We start from the raw sequence: 16960 nt of genomic DNA on the forward strand, positions 1-16960 counted from the left end.
TCGCTTTAATATGATCTGCTGATTGGAAGAGCGTCATTCATCTAAATTAATTCTTCTGGCCAAAAATTGCCTAAGAAAAGAAATTACCCAATGGTTGAAACAGAAATCTTACAGTGATGAAGAAATGACGTGGGTAGAAAAGTGCACATCATTACATGACAGCAATCTCCTCAGCATCTTCCAGATCTGACCTGTGCCAACCAGAACAAGTGTGACTCATGCTCTGAAAGGTTTTCACCCATAAATTGCAGTACTGGCTGAAACGAACACATCAGTACAGTAAGTCAGAAACGGCTAAATAAAACACTAATAACTACAGACTAAATCCATTTCATCTGCTATGCTAGGAAAAAATTTGCCCGTAGGAATTTTGCTCTAAAAACATTCGATAAAATGCAAATTCAGAAGCATTTACTTTAGAATTGTTGCCAACAAACCATTAGCTGTTCCTATAACTTACATTTGGTTTCTGTGAACTCAGTAAGACCATTAGCACTGGGCAGGGACCCTCACTGCCCCTGCAGAGGTGAAGTTGTCCCTTTATCTAATGCTGACATGCTCATTTTGTCTGAGGAAGGAGGTTTCATTCTGTGTGACAGGAAGTCTGATAAGGCAGATGCCTTGATAGATTAGAAGTGGTTTGTTTAATTCGGTCATCTTGCAGACACTTTCAAACAAGTTGGGCAGAACAATGCTTGATGGACACAAACTGACCTGCGGCGCGTGCATGAACATGTTTTATTAAATAGAGTAATGGAGTAAAGACGTTTTAGCTTTATATGTAAATGTCTGACCGGGAGCAAGGAAGCATTGTTCACTATGCTGAACAAACTCAGGGTGAAGTTGATTTCACTTTCATTTGAGATTTGTTGTATAAGATGTTTATTATTTTAACAACAACAAGATACTTAAGATTCAAGACTGTTTTTGTGACCACATTAACCAGGGCCTAATCATTGATGTTCTACAATACTATATGACAATGCTGTCATATATCATTTCATAATTTTTTTTTCAACAGTGGTTTATGAGGACATCAGAAAAATGCAACAAGACCAAAACAAAGTGAAGGGAGAATTATTATACATTATACCATTTTCTAGACTGGACTGTAAAAGCAACCAAAATCATTTTCTCTCAGCATACTGCAGAATCGGCTTGAAGGCCTCTGCAACACTCAACAGGATACTGTAAGTGGTAATACGTGGATGGATGAATAGATAGATTAGACAGGCTGATCCTTAACAGGATTAATTCCTAGGACTTTCTTTTTCAAACTTGGTACCTAGAGAGTTAGTTGATTGGTTATAATTAAAATATCGCATAACCTTTCACAGAAAAGCCACCTTATGTAGTAGTAACATGATTTATAACAAATGTGACATTGTGGGTCAGCCCAGCAATATGCGGTCCCTCATCCAACATCTGTGGAATAAAGCAGAAGTCATTTTAAACTACTAAATCTACAGACCAGCCCATAGAGAGATGTGTAGCATGTACAGTAGTATTGTACTTCCATACAAACAAACTACGTACAAACTCTAATATCCAAGTCTCACATTTAGATATTAACATATACAGTGGATAAAAACATGACGTCACTGGCAGAGGTAATAAGCCATGTAGCTGCTGCCGGTGGAAAAGGAACATCATGCTGCAGTGAGTTTCACTGGGCTGTGGCAGCACAGACTGAGCCTGTGTGTGATAAACAAGAGACTAAGAATACTATTCAAAGGTTAAAAAATTAATTATGAGAAATAAAGCAACCATTACCCAACTTCTGGTACTAAACTAACGAGCGTTGCATGATTAATTGAATCGTTATCACAATATCACCTTATCACCTTATCACCTGTATACAGTATATGTACGGTAACTGCACTACAGTTTTGATATCAATACCTATAAATAATATGATCATACATATACAGTGTATATACAGTATTTTCATGCCATCAATATGTTTTAAACAGAAGAGAGAGGTTCCAGCCACTGGTCCAATCGAGCTGCATGGATTTTTTTTTTTCAGCAAGAAATTTCATTTCTTAGGCTGTCAGTACATTTCATCTACAACCAGGGTTCAGACATGACAAATCTATAAAAGAAATCAGACCATGTGCAAAGGCAATTTATCGCCTTCATCATGTCCAGAATTTGCCTGTAAAACCCATTTTCAGTTTTAGCAATAAGCTGCCTGGAAAGATGACCTACTAGATAAGGGTCAGCTTCTTGGGGGACAACTACATGTAATTGCCATGTCGAAATTATAAATCGTATGTCCTTGTAGTTTCACTGCCATCATTTTATTTCCTGTTAACGTTTAACACTACCCTAACACTGTCTCTCTTTACTAGCTTAACTGTTCCTTCAAATTTCACATAGTCAAAATGCTACATTTATGTCTGTAGCCCAAGAGGTGCTTCTATATACTGTACATAGCTCCTAATTAATGTCCACCAAAACTATTAGTGAGATATAAGAAAACAAATGACCTCTATAGTCATTCCGTTCACATAGGATGTTACCTTACCACCAGCGGCAATACGATTAAGGTTGTGAGTGTACAAATCTTTGACAGCAGGGAGGTGTGAGGCCCCTTGGCCCCAGAAGCAGCAAGCTGTTCGAGTGCTTAGTGTGATGTTTTAAAAGGGCTGACAATGCATGCAAATCATCTTGAGTGTCCGGGATGTTAATGCGCCTGAATCACAAGAGAGCAGTATCCTGCCAAGCTGAACTTTAACCAGTGCCATACCTGTAATCACAGGGTTTACTCCCTAGCTGTCTCACTGAGGGGAAATTAAATGCCTTGTGGGGCCTCAACAGTCAGATTGAATGTTTGTGTTGTTACCACTGAACACACACTGTCAATCATGACAGATTGCCCAAGGTGGAAGGGCAGATTAGGAGACACTTTACGGGTTTAAATCAGTTTCTTGTCAGAAACCAGGCATCTGTGAATTAGTCTGGGGCTTTTTAATGTCTTTCTTAAGCCCTTTATTTAAAAGTGTCTTATGCCTTGATTAGCAAACTTTCCAGAGGGAGGATGGCTGTAATTATAAGTAGTATGTGATTGTTACTAAAATACGTAATAAGAATTACTACCTGCACGTACTAAGCACTGATCCAAACATTACGGTTAAAGCAAATTACAGTAACTACATTACTAATGTTGCATGAATGATATAGACTCAGTATAATATTAAATGGTGATTAAATAACCTCAACGGAACCACCACAATGGAGATATTACCTTTTTACCAAATTGTGCCTTAGTGACTATTAATACAATGGCCTGTGCCCTTCATACAAACAAGACATAAATGATTACAGGTACAGATCGTGACGTCGATTAGATGGATTGGAAGTATGATGTTAGCATGCTGAATGTAGACTTTCTACCCTGCCCCACTCTATCAAGCTCTAGTCAATATCACCTTGGGGATGCAGGGTTGTGGTGGTGGGTTATGTGAAGGGTTCGGTTGATATATGACTGGCCGGCATCATTTGTGACTGCCTTATCACTCAATCACTCAGCAAGATGGAGATGCACAGGCTGACTTTTTTTAATGAACCCACCTCCACCCATGTCAGGAACCTGACAGGTAATCTCAGCCATTTTCTATTTGGGCTCTGCTGTAGTTCACATATTATTTATGCTATGTAAGACTGTGCCTTTTAAATGCCTTAGGTTATGTTGGTAATTTAATTGCATGAAATATAGAGAATAAGCTTCATATTAATTGACATGTCACAAGTCCACTGTATTTAAAGAGGATGTTCAACATCTGATCGCTCATGATATTGTAATTGTGATTTACAGAAAATATGAATTGCCAGTCAGTTCATGACCCCGAATCGTCTGAAAGCTATAGTAGCGATTCCATGTATAATGTGATTGAGGTTGAGTTTCAAATGGTCCAGAGTCTTCACATGTCAACTTTAATTCTAAAGTGTATGCCAATCAGGCGCAACGAGCCTTATCCCTAATGCAGATTTGACCCTCCGAATAGATATATGTGAGTGTGTGTGTCTAAGCAATTTTGCAGCCTCCTCAGTATTTTTCGTCCATAATTGCCTCCTGTCAAAATGTCTGAGTGAGCTGATTGCAGGAAATAGGACAGGACATGTGCGCCCCTCATTAACCCATCAATGGGTGCGGCAGATGTGGCAGATTGAAAGATAGGGTAACACAGGCAGATATCACCTCTGTAGCTTGTGTTATTTTTGCTGCAATCTGTCATTTCATTTATATTTGTTAACCATGAGTTGTGATTTAAATCATGCACTGAACAGACAAATTGCTTATTTATTGATCTTTTTCGACAATTTAAGTAATAAAAACAAATGATCAAAGCCTGAAATCATGAATGTTAGAAATGATTTTGAATGTGCTGTAAATTGTACCTTACATAATTATTTTTCTATGCATGAAATATTATATTAACAAGCACATTAGTAGCAAAAAATCAACTAAACTTCAGTATACATCTCACTGAACCTAAAAATACACAGGCAGGTATATAGCTCAGTATGAACAGAAAGTGACAAGGGCAGCACTATGTGTGAGAGCAGGCATTAGGAGCTGACTTGAGCCAAATTTGTACAGATGTGTTGTACTTAAAGGCGTCAGCAGTCTCTGCTTATAGTACATCTACAGTTTGCCTCATTTGGGAAACATTGCCACCACCCGAACTCCTTAAAGATTAACTTTGCCACCATCTTCTCATTAAGTTTTGAACACTATTTAACACTTTTTGTACTGTATATGTTTTAATGAGGTTGGTAATTAACGTAATGGCAATAAGCCATAAGGAAGCAATAGTTTTTGACTATTAACTAGTCATTTAGGTTCATTTGTAAACAGACTGATGCAGCTGATCGGCCAGGCTCAGAAGAAGTTTACACTTCTACACTGCTCAATGTGTACTGTATGATTGAAGTAAACCTACAGTGAGCAGTAAAACTACAAACAACAGTACAATCAACTGAATGTGAATGGTCCATAGTTAATTCCAACCCAGCACCCTCATGATGTACTGACACAATGTGATGTCCATATTCATATGTAAATGTGAAATGCTCCATACACGACAGTTCTGTCCAAAGTAATCTTAGCAGCATATGAGATTCTCAGGGAGTATGTTAAAACTACAAGGAATATACAAAGGAGAACCCAGAGGGTACATCTCTTTTTACTGTGGGGATATACATAATGCACAAGCAGACTATGCTATGTCAAGTATGGTAATAAGACAGCAGAACAGGAGGTGGAGGAGGGACAAATCAGCACATACACTACAGCAGGAGTAAGCAGCAAACCCAGTAGGCGTAGAGGCAGCATAAATGATCAGAGTGGTGTAAGCTTGTTAGATTATTAAAGCTGTCTTATTGACTTGTTTAAATGGGCCTGCTGATTGCTTTAGTCAGCTAGTGTTTACTAGCAGGCGTTTGCATGACTTCAGACGTCATCAGATTTAGAGCTGTGATTAAACCAAATGACATGCAGTTACTTCTTGCTTGTCTGTATTCAAATGAAACCAAAAAGAATGTGTAATTCTGTAACAAAAAATATGAAACATTTGAAAGCAATATAGTGTACAATTATTTTATGTTAATCATGATTAGATTATTATATATTATAGCTACTCTACAGCTTAATCTGATGAATAAGCAATGTTCGTCTGTATTGTAATGGTACCATTTTCCCTCGAGTTGCTTATTACTAACCAAGCTGTTTAAAACCATTCAAAAGTCATCCTCCATGGCCTCTTTGAACACAGCCTACAGCTTTTGCAAGTACAATATCCTTTTTGGCTTTCACTGCGGTTTTGGCCTGTGGAAAGCTTTGCTTTGAGTCTGAAGGTAGCTGTGCCAACCAGCATTGGATGGCCTCCTTCACTGGTTTGACAGGCTCCCTCACTGCTGTTGTCTAGGCTGCAGGGTTTGAACAATGCTTAAATGTCCCCGGCCTTGGCCTGTAAAGTTTGCTCAAAGGTAAAAGTTGAGACTAATTTGGAAAGACGTGTTCTAAGGGGAATCGGGCTGCAACAACCTCCTTCTTTGACCATCTGATCCAAATCACTACCAGGTGGTGATCAGTTGACAGCTCGGCCCCTCTTTTCACCCAGGACATAACACCTCCAGTCTAATGAGACAGCTACAAAGTCAGCCATTGATCTTTGGCCCAAAGTGTTGTGCTACTGCCAATGAACCCATTTGAGATTTTATCCGAGTGGCACAGCTGATTCCGTGTTTATGCAGATCATGGGGACACTGACTTTTTTTAGTGCATGTTCTGTCATATTATTGTGTGCAGTCGTCCCTCCTAACACCCCCACCCCAATCTCAAGCACTAGAACAGTTTTTCTGACAGCAGTCTGAGCGAGAACAAACAGTTCTGCCAAACTCACACTGCAACCACAACTTAATCCATTCTTTTGTACTGTACTCTAAATTCAAGTCGTCTTTGTTTGGATTACTGTAACTGAAATGCCTAAGCTTCTGAGTTCCTATGGCCCCTACAATTTACCCAGAACCTGACTGCAGCAAGATAATTCAACAGGCTCATTTGAGATGCCCCAAAATCTGCTTTGGACTTAATTAAATGAATTTTTTACTATAATTAATTTAATAGAATTATTATTGGAAAATGAATGAACATTACTGTAAGAATAAATTTACTTGATCTCAGAGCCAGTACTTCAGATAGATGTCCTATTTTTCACAATTCACCCATCAGGGTCAGCTTGTTTGTGACCAAATATGATGTCACACGTTGCCACAAAGCATGATTCTGTGTGACAAATAATGTTCCCAACCTCACCATGAATAGATTTAAATATTACTGTTTATTTCCACATAGAAAGCCTCAAGGCTGCGTGGATTGATAGACTGACAAGCATGTATTAGCAGGCAGGCACAAAACAACACCACAGATGTGTAAACATTTCCCTGCATGCATAAAGGTCTTACCACAGTTCACAGTTTTATCATTCTATTATGAAGGATCAGACTAATAAGAGCCCTAGATTTTACAGATTTACCTTCCACACCTAAAATGCTGCCAAGTGCTATTTATGTGCTAAAGTGCAGAATAAATATGCTACAGTATTCCATTTCACAATTCCCTTCTCACCTCTCCTGAGCAGATGGCTTGTAAAAATAAAAAAAATATGCCAACCAGTAATCATATGTGCAATAAATGGTGCTGGTTATGTTCCTGTGGAGTGACTACAGATGGCGTGGTGATAGTCTTGCCTTAGAGTGCATGTGCACATTTTCGACACACCCTTCATACTGCCCCAATGGGGACTTTTACCACAAACCATGTCACTGCCTATCGCCAAGGCAACTATCCAAAAGACCAGTAAATCAGTGTTAAAATGACTTTTATAGGTGTCTCATTTTATCGTTTTCTATCGGACCAGCTGCTATCCAGTGAGTAGAGGTAATTATTTTAGTTTATATCACAATATTATAAAAAGCTAACTAATAATAAGTAAAAAAAATATTACACTACATTTTTGAATGAAACCCATGGTAAGTAAATCTTTACATATTGAAGATACTACAGTATAATGAGTGTAAAACGTGTATCAGGACGCATGTCATTTTAGTTCCTGAATGGGAGGATTCTAAATTATGAAGGAAAAGTGCATGCATGTCTGAGATGATTCCCAGTCATCAACAGTATTTCAAAAGGTTCTCTTTAGTGGCAACTGGACCTTCTTTGCCTGTGAGGTCTTCTCACTTCTCATCAAAGGCTTGATCAGTCCTGAACACATTCAACCATTAACATCGACTTCACTTGCCACTTTCGATAATGCAATTTTGCAATTTGCCTAAAAAGTAAAGAGGAACAGTCACAGCACCTGATGTGAAGCATAGCTGCCTAGATTGTCTGACTGAAGCTCAAAAGGAAACTAAATCATTCTGCATAAACTGTATCTTTCATCAAGAAAGAAAGCCATCAGATGGATAAAAATAGCAAACAGTAATTGTCAGTAATTACAAAAGAAAAAACAAGGTGTCAATTTGTGTTTGGGAAATAATGGTTCAACAACCTTTATAACACTTTAGAGTGGTTGCATTTTGTCAACAGGTTGAAATTATATGCTTCATGTTGTCAAAATTGCACAAATTGCAGAAAATAAACATTTTGCCAATACTGCCAATATAGTCAAAAAAGCAGTATTTAAAATTAGTGACATAACAACCAAAGGTCACAGCATATTGGAGGCAATATTAAACTAAAAATACAGTACTTGATTTGACAAAAGAAGAGATGGTGGAACAAAAACAGAGCTGCTACCGTAAGAGTTGCTGCTTCAGATCTATGCTTATTTCCAGTGTCTGAGTAAAGGCACTGTTATTACTGGATGTGATCCAAGCTGCCATTGGAGGAAAGGTGGAGTACCACATGGACTAGTCACCGATCTGTCTTAGACTTGGCATGTCTGACATATGAACACATACAACTGTCACATTCACACCTTGGGGCAGGTTAAAGCCATCATTTAACCTAACTGAATATCTTTGGACAGTGTCAGGGCAACCACAGGACCCAGAGGAGTCTTATGAAAGGATAAAGGGAAAAGTTATATGGTAAAAGTCTGGAGTGATCGGCCATCAAACAGCAATATTTGTATACATGCTAATATGCCGTCATGTTTATACAGTTAAACTACTTGAGATGTGAGATGTTTAAAAGTGGCCTGAATACCGTATGTTTTGTTTTGTTTTTATTTCTGGGGTGAAGGTGGATTCAAGAAAAATCTATGCTGTCGCTCTGTGTATGAGAAAACATTGTTGAAAACAAACCTATGTAAACATTTTCTCTAGGTTACATGTTTCTTAAATGTCTAAAATATATAAAATGCAGCTGTTGCAAACATTACTGTACATCACATAACAGTCAAATTTTCTATACATTCTGTATTATCGCTCTACACTGCTGAGTAGGTGAATGCTTGTACTTGTCAGCTTCTATGAAAAAACCTGCATGATAGCAAGGTGACCATAGTAGCATAAAGAATCACAGCCTGTGACTCAATAGCCCATCACATCATCACCATCTGGTGTCCTTTGTTATGCTATGGAAATCTGTGGACTGTTCTCTCACAACTGCTAATGCCTGGTGCAAACCATTCGCCATTAATGCTACCTGCCCAATGCTAGACAGCTTCTATAGATCCTGCGAACACTGCAAGTCTTCATTCAGCAAGCTGCAGTAGTCACAGCCCCTGTGTGTCAGTGTTAGCTATAACTACGTACAGTACTGTAAGACCTTGAACCTCACAGACTCCAACCTGATTCTGCTGCACTGTTTCAATACCTTACATGAAAAGTTTCCATTATAGTATTTTGTAGACTTGAGTCCAACAACAGTGGTAATCACTTATTTTATGACAGATTTTTATTTTAATAAAAATCAGAAGTTGAACTGCACAGTAGCAAAGTTTTTTGACTTCTAAAGCCCTTTCTTTTTCTTGACATATGAATTGATGCCTACAAAGCACAAAAAGCCTGACAAAAGAATCAGACATGGCAAGCTGTGTCTGTCCCACGCTCCTGACGCTTTAGCGTTTAGATTAAGGATTTTAACAGCCATTATATGAAACACAAGGGACATTTATTAAACAAACTGTACAGGTATCTGAGGCATCACAGTAGTCCACATTTGTTGTTTGAGTGCAGTAGAAGCACTTTTTCCACTCTCTATTTCTCTAGTCAGAATGGAAAATGGAAAATGAATAAAGACAAGATCTTAAGGCAACATATTTTCAGAAAGGTCAGTGTATTTATTTCAGCTGCCTATTAAAAACAATGACCACTATATTTTCACATACAAACGTGGAAAACTACAAAATATGTGGAGTAATAACTACATAGCAGACTCAGCCCACAATGATTCAAATTACACTTAGCGCACTCTAAGTCAATCCCAATGTTTTGTGTTGTGTTGTGACAAATTTTATAAGAATGAATGAGCTTAACTAAATAAATGAAAGATCGACAAAATGATTATTTGATAATTTAATGTGTTTGCAAAAACAGCAAATTGAGCATTTGACAATGGCTACAGTTCAGACTGGCCAGGTTATATTTAATTGTGTATTACGAATATACAGTAGTACAGTATGTATAATATAATATTACTGAAGCAGTGTGAATTACCGTGAGCTAGTGGGATTCATCAGCACCAATTTGTTGTTTGGACACATGAAAAAACAACTGGGTCAATCACGTAAATCATTGGTGACTGGTATAAAGCAACCAGACCTGTATTTAATAATTTAGCTGTAGGTGTGTTTGTGCAGAGGAAGATGAAGACTGTTCACCTACTATAATGTAAAGTAATGTAAGGTGAGGCAGGCTGTCTGACGTGTGCGTATCTGTTTCAGTGTGGTTTGTTGTTGGGTTAAATTTGGCAGATTATATGAACAATGATGAATCGGGTCCTGTAAACCATTAGAGCGGTCTGAGCGTTTCTCATTTTAGTATAAATTAAGCACCATTACTCCTACACTTAATAAATGTGGCCATCAGCACACGTGTGCACCATCGCAGCTCGGTGAAATAAATGGACTAATTACGACGCCACCCTAATGTGATCAACAGCCTCAGCCTCGTCACCCATATGAAAACTGTCAAACGCCATTACCTCAAAAGTACAGATCATAATAGGAACACACAATACACCAAAACTGTGTTATTACAATTACAAAACGCCACTCAACGTTACAGTAGAAACCCCAGGACCAGACTACAAGTACAGTTTTACTGTACATGGCGCACACGCTTATTTAAATTCACTGTGAAATGTTGTGTCAGTACTCACAGCTGCTTGATTTCAAGAAAGCTGTTTCTGCGGGGAATCCTCAGCCCGACAGGGTCTGTCTGGAGTGGAGCAACACCCTGAAGCCCTCTCACCTGCCTGCGCAGCCAGCACCGCAGCTGAAACACACATAGTTACAGTATACACACCTCCTTCTAGGCTACAAAGGTTTCATGTTGTTTTGGATCTTGCTAGCATGCTACTATAGCATACGCCGACGCTAGCTAACAACCGTTAGTAGATTAAAAAGTTAATGAGCATAATAAATATACCCAATAAGTAAACTTACTGTCATAATTGCATTTATTTTTCTCTCACGGGGAAACGAATAATATAAAAGGCCTTACTGTTTATAGTAAAACAAATGTCATCTGTAAACTACCGTTTTTCGCTTCTTTAGGTTTAAAAAAAAACGTCTTTGTCCCGCCCATCAAGGAACAGCGGGTAAAATGTTGCCTCGCTCATTGGCTAATCGAATAGACTGACACCTGGCTAACCCATTAACAACAAATGATATTGGCCACGATTTAAGTACTGTTTGGAAAGTTCGTTATTTAATTGTTTAGCACGAATATAATAGTTACTATAGCAACAGCATATATGCTCTATCTATGTCCATTTACTGTGTTGTAAATCCCTGATTTTAGTTAATATCAATCTATATATTATGTCCATTGCATACCCGTCTGTGAATACCATTCATTTTTTCTCCTACACATTCCTATATCCTGCACTTCTGGTTAGACCTAAACTGCATTTCGTTGGCCTGTACATGTGTAATGACAATAAAGTTGAATCTAATCTAATCTAATGTCATGTAAAATTATATGTTTGCAGATATTAACGCAGTTGGTCAAATGTGTACATACAGTATATTTATCCACTGCATGTGATAGCGTATCATTGACTTATCAGTTCATCTGAAAGGGATTAAAAGTAATCAACCTGTTGATGTTACAGTATATTCATGGTCTCTGCTTTTTTCATTATGTGACATTGAGTGGATCATTAACTGTATTGTGTTTTTTTTTTTTTTTTATCAAGGCCATTGCATCAAATCTACAGTAGTTAACTGCTGAGGAGTTCACTGGCATTTAGACCTGTCAGTGGGTGCAAACATCACAGCCGCTTGGATCGCATGTGACTCATTAAGGTCACATAATAGTCTGAGTTACAGTCTGTGAACTGATGTTAAATGTCCTAGAAAAAGACCCGAGGGCGGCACTGGAAGTCGCTGATCAGAGCTACTGCAGGTTCTTCCTTCCTACAGTCCAATCCCACATGTTCCTATGGCTGCTCATGTTCAAGACGGTCAACTTCACTCCTCTTTCGAACTATCTCATCATCATCTATCATCTGTCTTTCCCACTCTCTGGCATTTTCACAGTGCCTGGTAAATGATGGGACTCTGAGCTCCAGCCTGGACAGGATGCTCTAATGGTATTCAGCACCAGGGACACTGTCCACTCCCACACTCCCATTTGAGGTGAGTGTGGGAAGATCGATACTGGATCTGTACTCTCTGAATAATATGACAAGTGCTTTCAGCTCGATGTGCCACAACTTGCTGTGTATGTTGATTACTGATAAAGATGATGCCCCCGTGCCCTGACCTGCAGAGGAGGGATTCACTATCTTTCAACAATCTCTCTATTATCACCTCATCTTTGACTTGCTGTTTAAACCTTCCCTGACATATATACTGTAGTTGACCAGATATATTTAAATATAGACTTTCATATTTATAGGTCAGTGATGACCATGCACTTAAAAACACCTCTATCAAGTGCCAAGCAACATAGCCACAGGAATCTAAGCAGAGGATGAACTCACAACGCATCTAAATGATAATCACCCCATTATTGCGCTGTGACCTTTGCCTTGTTCCGTAACAAGAACAGTGTAGCCTCCTGTCTCAGCGTGTCATCGTGCCTAATGTCCCAGTTTAGCAGCCAGGAACTGCAATAGTCATGTTTCAGTGGAACATCCAGAGTCCAGCCAGCATCACCTGCCAGACATATCACCCTGCCTCTGGCAAAATGACCTGCTTGCTTGCCTTAATTCCCAGTGCCTGTATTATTATTCTTTGAATGTCTTTACAACAGGGACTTCTGAGTTTTCCAAGGTCACGGCTGAAAACTTAAAGTGACTAAGCTTTCCTCCTCAGCAGCTCGCTGTCTGTCTGAGACAGTCTGACAGAAAGCACCTCAAAGTGCTCTTTGCTGTAATATTTACTTTATTAAACTTCCTGTTGTAGGTGGTGCTGGTACGTGATTAGACACGGCCCTGTCTCTCTCCCTTTTCTTTAATACTAAATAGTTTTGACAGCCATTATTTTATTTCTTAATCAAACAGTATTGATAATTACAATGATATTGATAATTAATTTAGAGTTACATAGTTAATACAAAAGTTGCCTAACTAAGAACCTGCACTGCCACACATTACATTTTTAAATGCTCCTACTTTAATCCGGTCTCTCATCAGAGAGCTTAGCAACTCTCTGATTAACCCTATTTAAACAACTGTTTAATTTCCCTCTTTCTTTACCTTTACCTATGCTTCTACTGTACCTTCATTCATATTAGCTGATTGTCTCTCCACTCACCCTTCTTAATTTAATCTACTTTCAGGTGTTCTCTGTAATTCTATACCACTGTGTGCATTGTCTGATGCGATCATTCTCTTAGTATAATTTCTTTAAATGTGCCTGTAATTCTCCAGCAGGCTCCATCCCCCCTGTGTAATGAGGACATCTCCCGTCAGCAGAGGCACCACAAAAGAAGGGAATGATTCAAATCTGCGAGAAGACTTCAGAGCAGAGCTACTGTACGCAGACCGCATTCAAATCTGTGCGTCTGAAGTGTTTTAGTAATAAAAGTACATACAGTATTGGTTCAGTTAAAAGTCTGATCCGCTGGTGGTGCTGCATGAAAAGTCAGAAGCGTATTATAGTCCATTATTAGGGCTGAATATGTGGTTGGCGACCAGTGACAATCCACTGTTAAGATATTTCATTAAAAAAAACAAAAATGTCAACCTGCTGTGGCGTCTCCGGGGATGAGATGACCCCTACATGATGATTACACCGGCAAATATTACCCAGTCCCTGGGGTGTAATGTCTTGCTTTAAATCAACATCATTTAATTATGATGACCATGGACACGCACACTGTCTCCTGAAGTGAAGAAAATGGGAAAGTGCCACATACTGTGATTAAGGTGTTAGACCCAAAGCACTTGTGCGGTGAATAATTTATTCAAATTGTGGCAGAACCAAAATTAAGTCTTTTAGATTATTCAGTGATATTTATGAAAGAAACCCATTTCCACATATTCAGAAAAGACCATTTTAGCGCCATATATAACTGCCAAACTCCCCCCAACCCAACTCAAAGCAAATTCTTCCATTTCCTTTGAACATGCACACGGTGCACGAGTCAACACGTGCACTATAAACAATGAAATGCATAAAGTCCACTCATTTATTTTGAAACTTTAATTACTATACACACAAGAAAAATCTGAAAGTAACTGATAAAAGTTTTCTGAATTAGACACAAAGAGAGGATTTTTTTCTTCTTCTAATCTGGTCTCTCAATACGGTCCTTTTATATTCTGAGACACCTTTAACCACAGGAGATTACTACTTCTAAGAGGAATGCCTGAGGTTGTTGCACTTCTTCATCTTTTTTTTCTAGAGGGCCAGATGTGATGTTCCAACTTCTTTGATGTGGTTTACCCAGGTTGCCAGAAGGTGCAACTCAAGGTCACACAAAGGAATTGAGGATTATAAATCCGGCGGGTTAAAACGAAGCCATTGGAAGCTGAGGTTTGTGACAGGACAGCGTTCATGGATTTATTGTGCAGCTCTGGACGTCTTCAGGGTGAGTCCAGACGTGAAGTCGGGTTTCTGAGAGTGGTCAGTGAGGTTTCGCTTGATAAACCAGAGAGATCAGAACAGCACGACGAGCACGTGTCCAGTTCACACCTGTCACTTTGTTTGTTTGTTCGCATTCACAAGATCGAAACCTATAAATAATGTGGAAAAATGCATTTTGGCTGACGGCTGTTTACTTGATTTTTGTTCAATTAATTTGATGACACGCTCAGTCTTTGCCAAAATTATTTGTTTGCCTCTCACAGCTGGCATCAAAGCAGCAAGCCTTACCGTGGTGTCATATACCCAGTGTTGTTACTCATTCACATAACTGACAGCTTGCCATTTTGTTTCCATAACAGTAGGAAGGAAGCATTAACTCACAACTTTTGCCTAGAAGACTGCGTTTCATCATTTTTAGCAGACCGGCATCTATAACTCATTTCACATGGCCGGAGAATCAAACAAACCCAAGCTGCAGACTGTACAGTCTGAGCTCTGCCTCTTCTGTCGTATTCCTACAACTGTGTATTTCCACAGAGCGGAAGAATCACACTATTATAATTAGCTGCTTGGTCACAAAGTCCACACAAGCTCACGTCAAACAGATGATGGGGCTGGAAATGAATGAAAGTACGGTGACGGAATGATTATGTGTTTGTGTTTAACACTCAGTTTGTCCCCAGAGGAACAAAATCAATAGGATTTGACCCCAAAAGGTCAAGTTGGGTCATTTTGACACCAAAAGGAAATCGTTTGCTGTCAATGTGTTTTTCAGTCATCAAATAAAGCTCTAACACAGAATTGATGACTGACAGTTGATACTTTTCTTTAAATAACAGTCAGAACGTGACAAATACTGTACAGTACTGTATATTATACTATGAAAAGTATTGGGTTCGAGTATTTGCAGCTTCGCTGCAGGTTGTTGATTCAAGCACATTTCTCGTGGCTACGTCATTAAAAATAAATGGAATCTTTGTTGATGTCGGAGGGATCACTTTGTCACAGTTCACCTCAAGCTGAATCAAAGCCTCAACTAAAAATTGCCAGTATCGGCTGCATTTGTCTGTCATCCTCCATCTACCCGTCAGTCCGGCCTTTGTCTGTCTGTCTGCTGACTCGCCCCTCTTGTCTGTCTGCCTGTGTCCGTCTGTCTCAATGACACGGCCTGTCAGCTGGTCAGTGCCATAATGGCGCCGCTGTCACATCATTCTTGGTTTAAGTTATTGGCTCCCTCTCCATCTGTCAAATGGTTGTTGTCATCAGCAACTACCTTCTGGGAATCTTGACCATTTTCGCGACCTGTCTTTGAATAACTCGCACCGCAGCACTTTCTTGTGAGGACAGCCATGACAGGAGTTATAGCAGTCGGTAGAAATGCTAGTAACAATGTATCACCAGGTAATGGGCTTCTATTTCAGTAGAAATGAATCAATTAAGAGGACAATGCTTCCAGCTACTGCGTAGTTCACAGTATTATCTTAGTTTAGATTAGGTGATTGTTACTGAGAGTCATCTACAACTGCCTGCATATGTAAAAGCCTTTATTTTCTGTTGACGCAGTCGTGTGGAAATGAGCAGGTGTGAATGCAGCCTCTAATTTTAGCAGCGCACAACACACGGACGTGGCTGACCAATGGAATGTTGTCGTCTGTTGTGTGGAGCAGGAGTTGGACTGGACTCGTAGGATCCCGGACGGTGAAATCAAGAGGAAGATGCATTACCATGCTATTCCCCCAGATACAGTATCCACTGATATTGAGCTGAGAAGAATGAGCAGGCTTAAGGTCACTGTGACCGTTGACCTTTCACCACCGAAACTAAGCAGTTCATCATTGCATCCAATAGAACCTCTGTCTCTGTATATTATAAAGTCCAACTCCTCACTTTGAGTTTGGCTTTATTAATGGAAGTTAACTTTTTACACCAACCAAACGAGGCACTTCTCCACTGCTGTATTGTCTCGCATGCTTTTACTCCCCTGGTTCACCTTGTGTATGGACTGCGTTTCAAAGCACCTAATGATGTTGCAGATGAATTATGGGCATGAATTAAGCTATAAACCATGCAGTTGCCAGTGAATAGACCCCCTAAATCATCGGATGAAATGCTAACTACTGTGCATTCTGTTGCAGTGACTTTAAGACCTTAATTTCATGAATGGAGTCGCTCGCCTCTCATCAATATCACATAGGCCAAGACGCAATAAGCTATGTGGAACCATAATTTGAAAGGCTCTG

The 16960-nt window shown here is 39.3% G+C and overlaps 1 protein-coding gene across 12 annotated transcripts in view; it reads right to left on the reverse strand.

Annotated features, from left to right (window-relative positions):
• LOC114867131 (myosin light chain 4-like) overlaps positions 1–11285 on the reverse strand; it is a 231467-nt gene extending 220182 nt beyond the window's left edge. For 7 of the 12 annotated variants that reach the window (XM_055513698.1, XM_055513697.1, XM_055513691.1 and 4 more), the window contains exons 1-2: positions 11127–11285; positions 10841–10956 (exon numbers count right to left, since the gene is read on the reverse strand). The gene's annotated coding sequence lies outside the window, so the exon portion shown is untranslated. The remainder of the gene's footprint in view (positions 1–10840; positions 10957–11126) is intronic. The other 5 variants (XM_029169532.3, XM_029169530.3, XM_055513701.1 and 2 more) reach the window with 3 other exon arrangements.
• Positions 11286–16960: the final 5675 nt, after the last annotated feature.

This window comes from Betta splendens, chromosome 12, assembly GCF_900634795.4.
Source record: "Betta splendens chromosome 12, fBetSpl5.4, whole genome shotgun sequence".
NCBI lineage: Eukaryota > Metazoa > Chordata > Actinopteri > Anabantiformes > Osphronemidae > Betta > Betta splendens.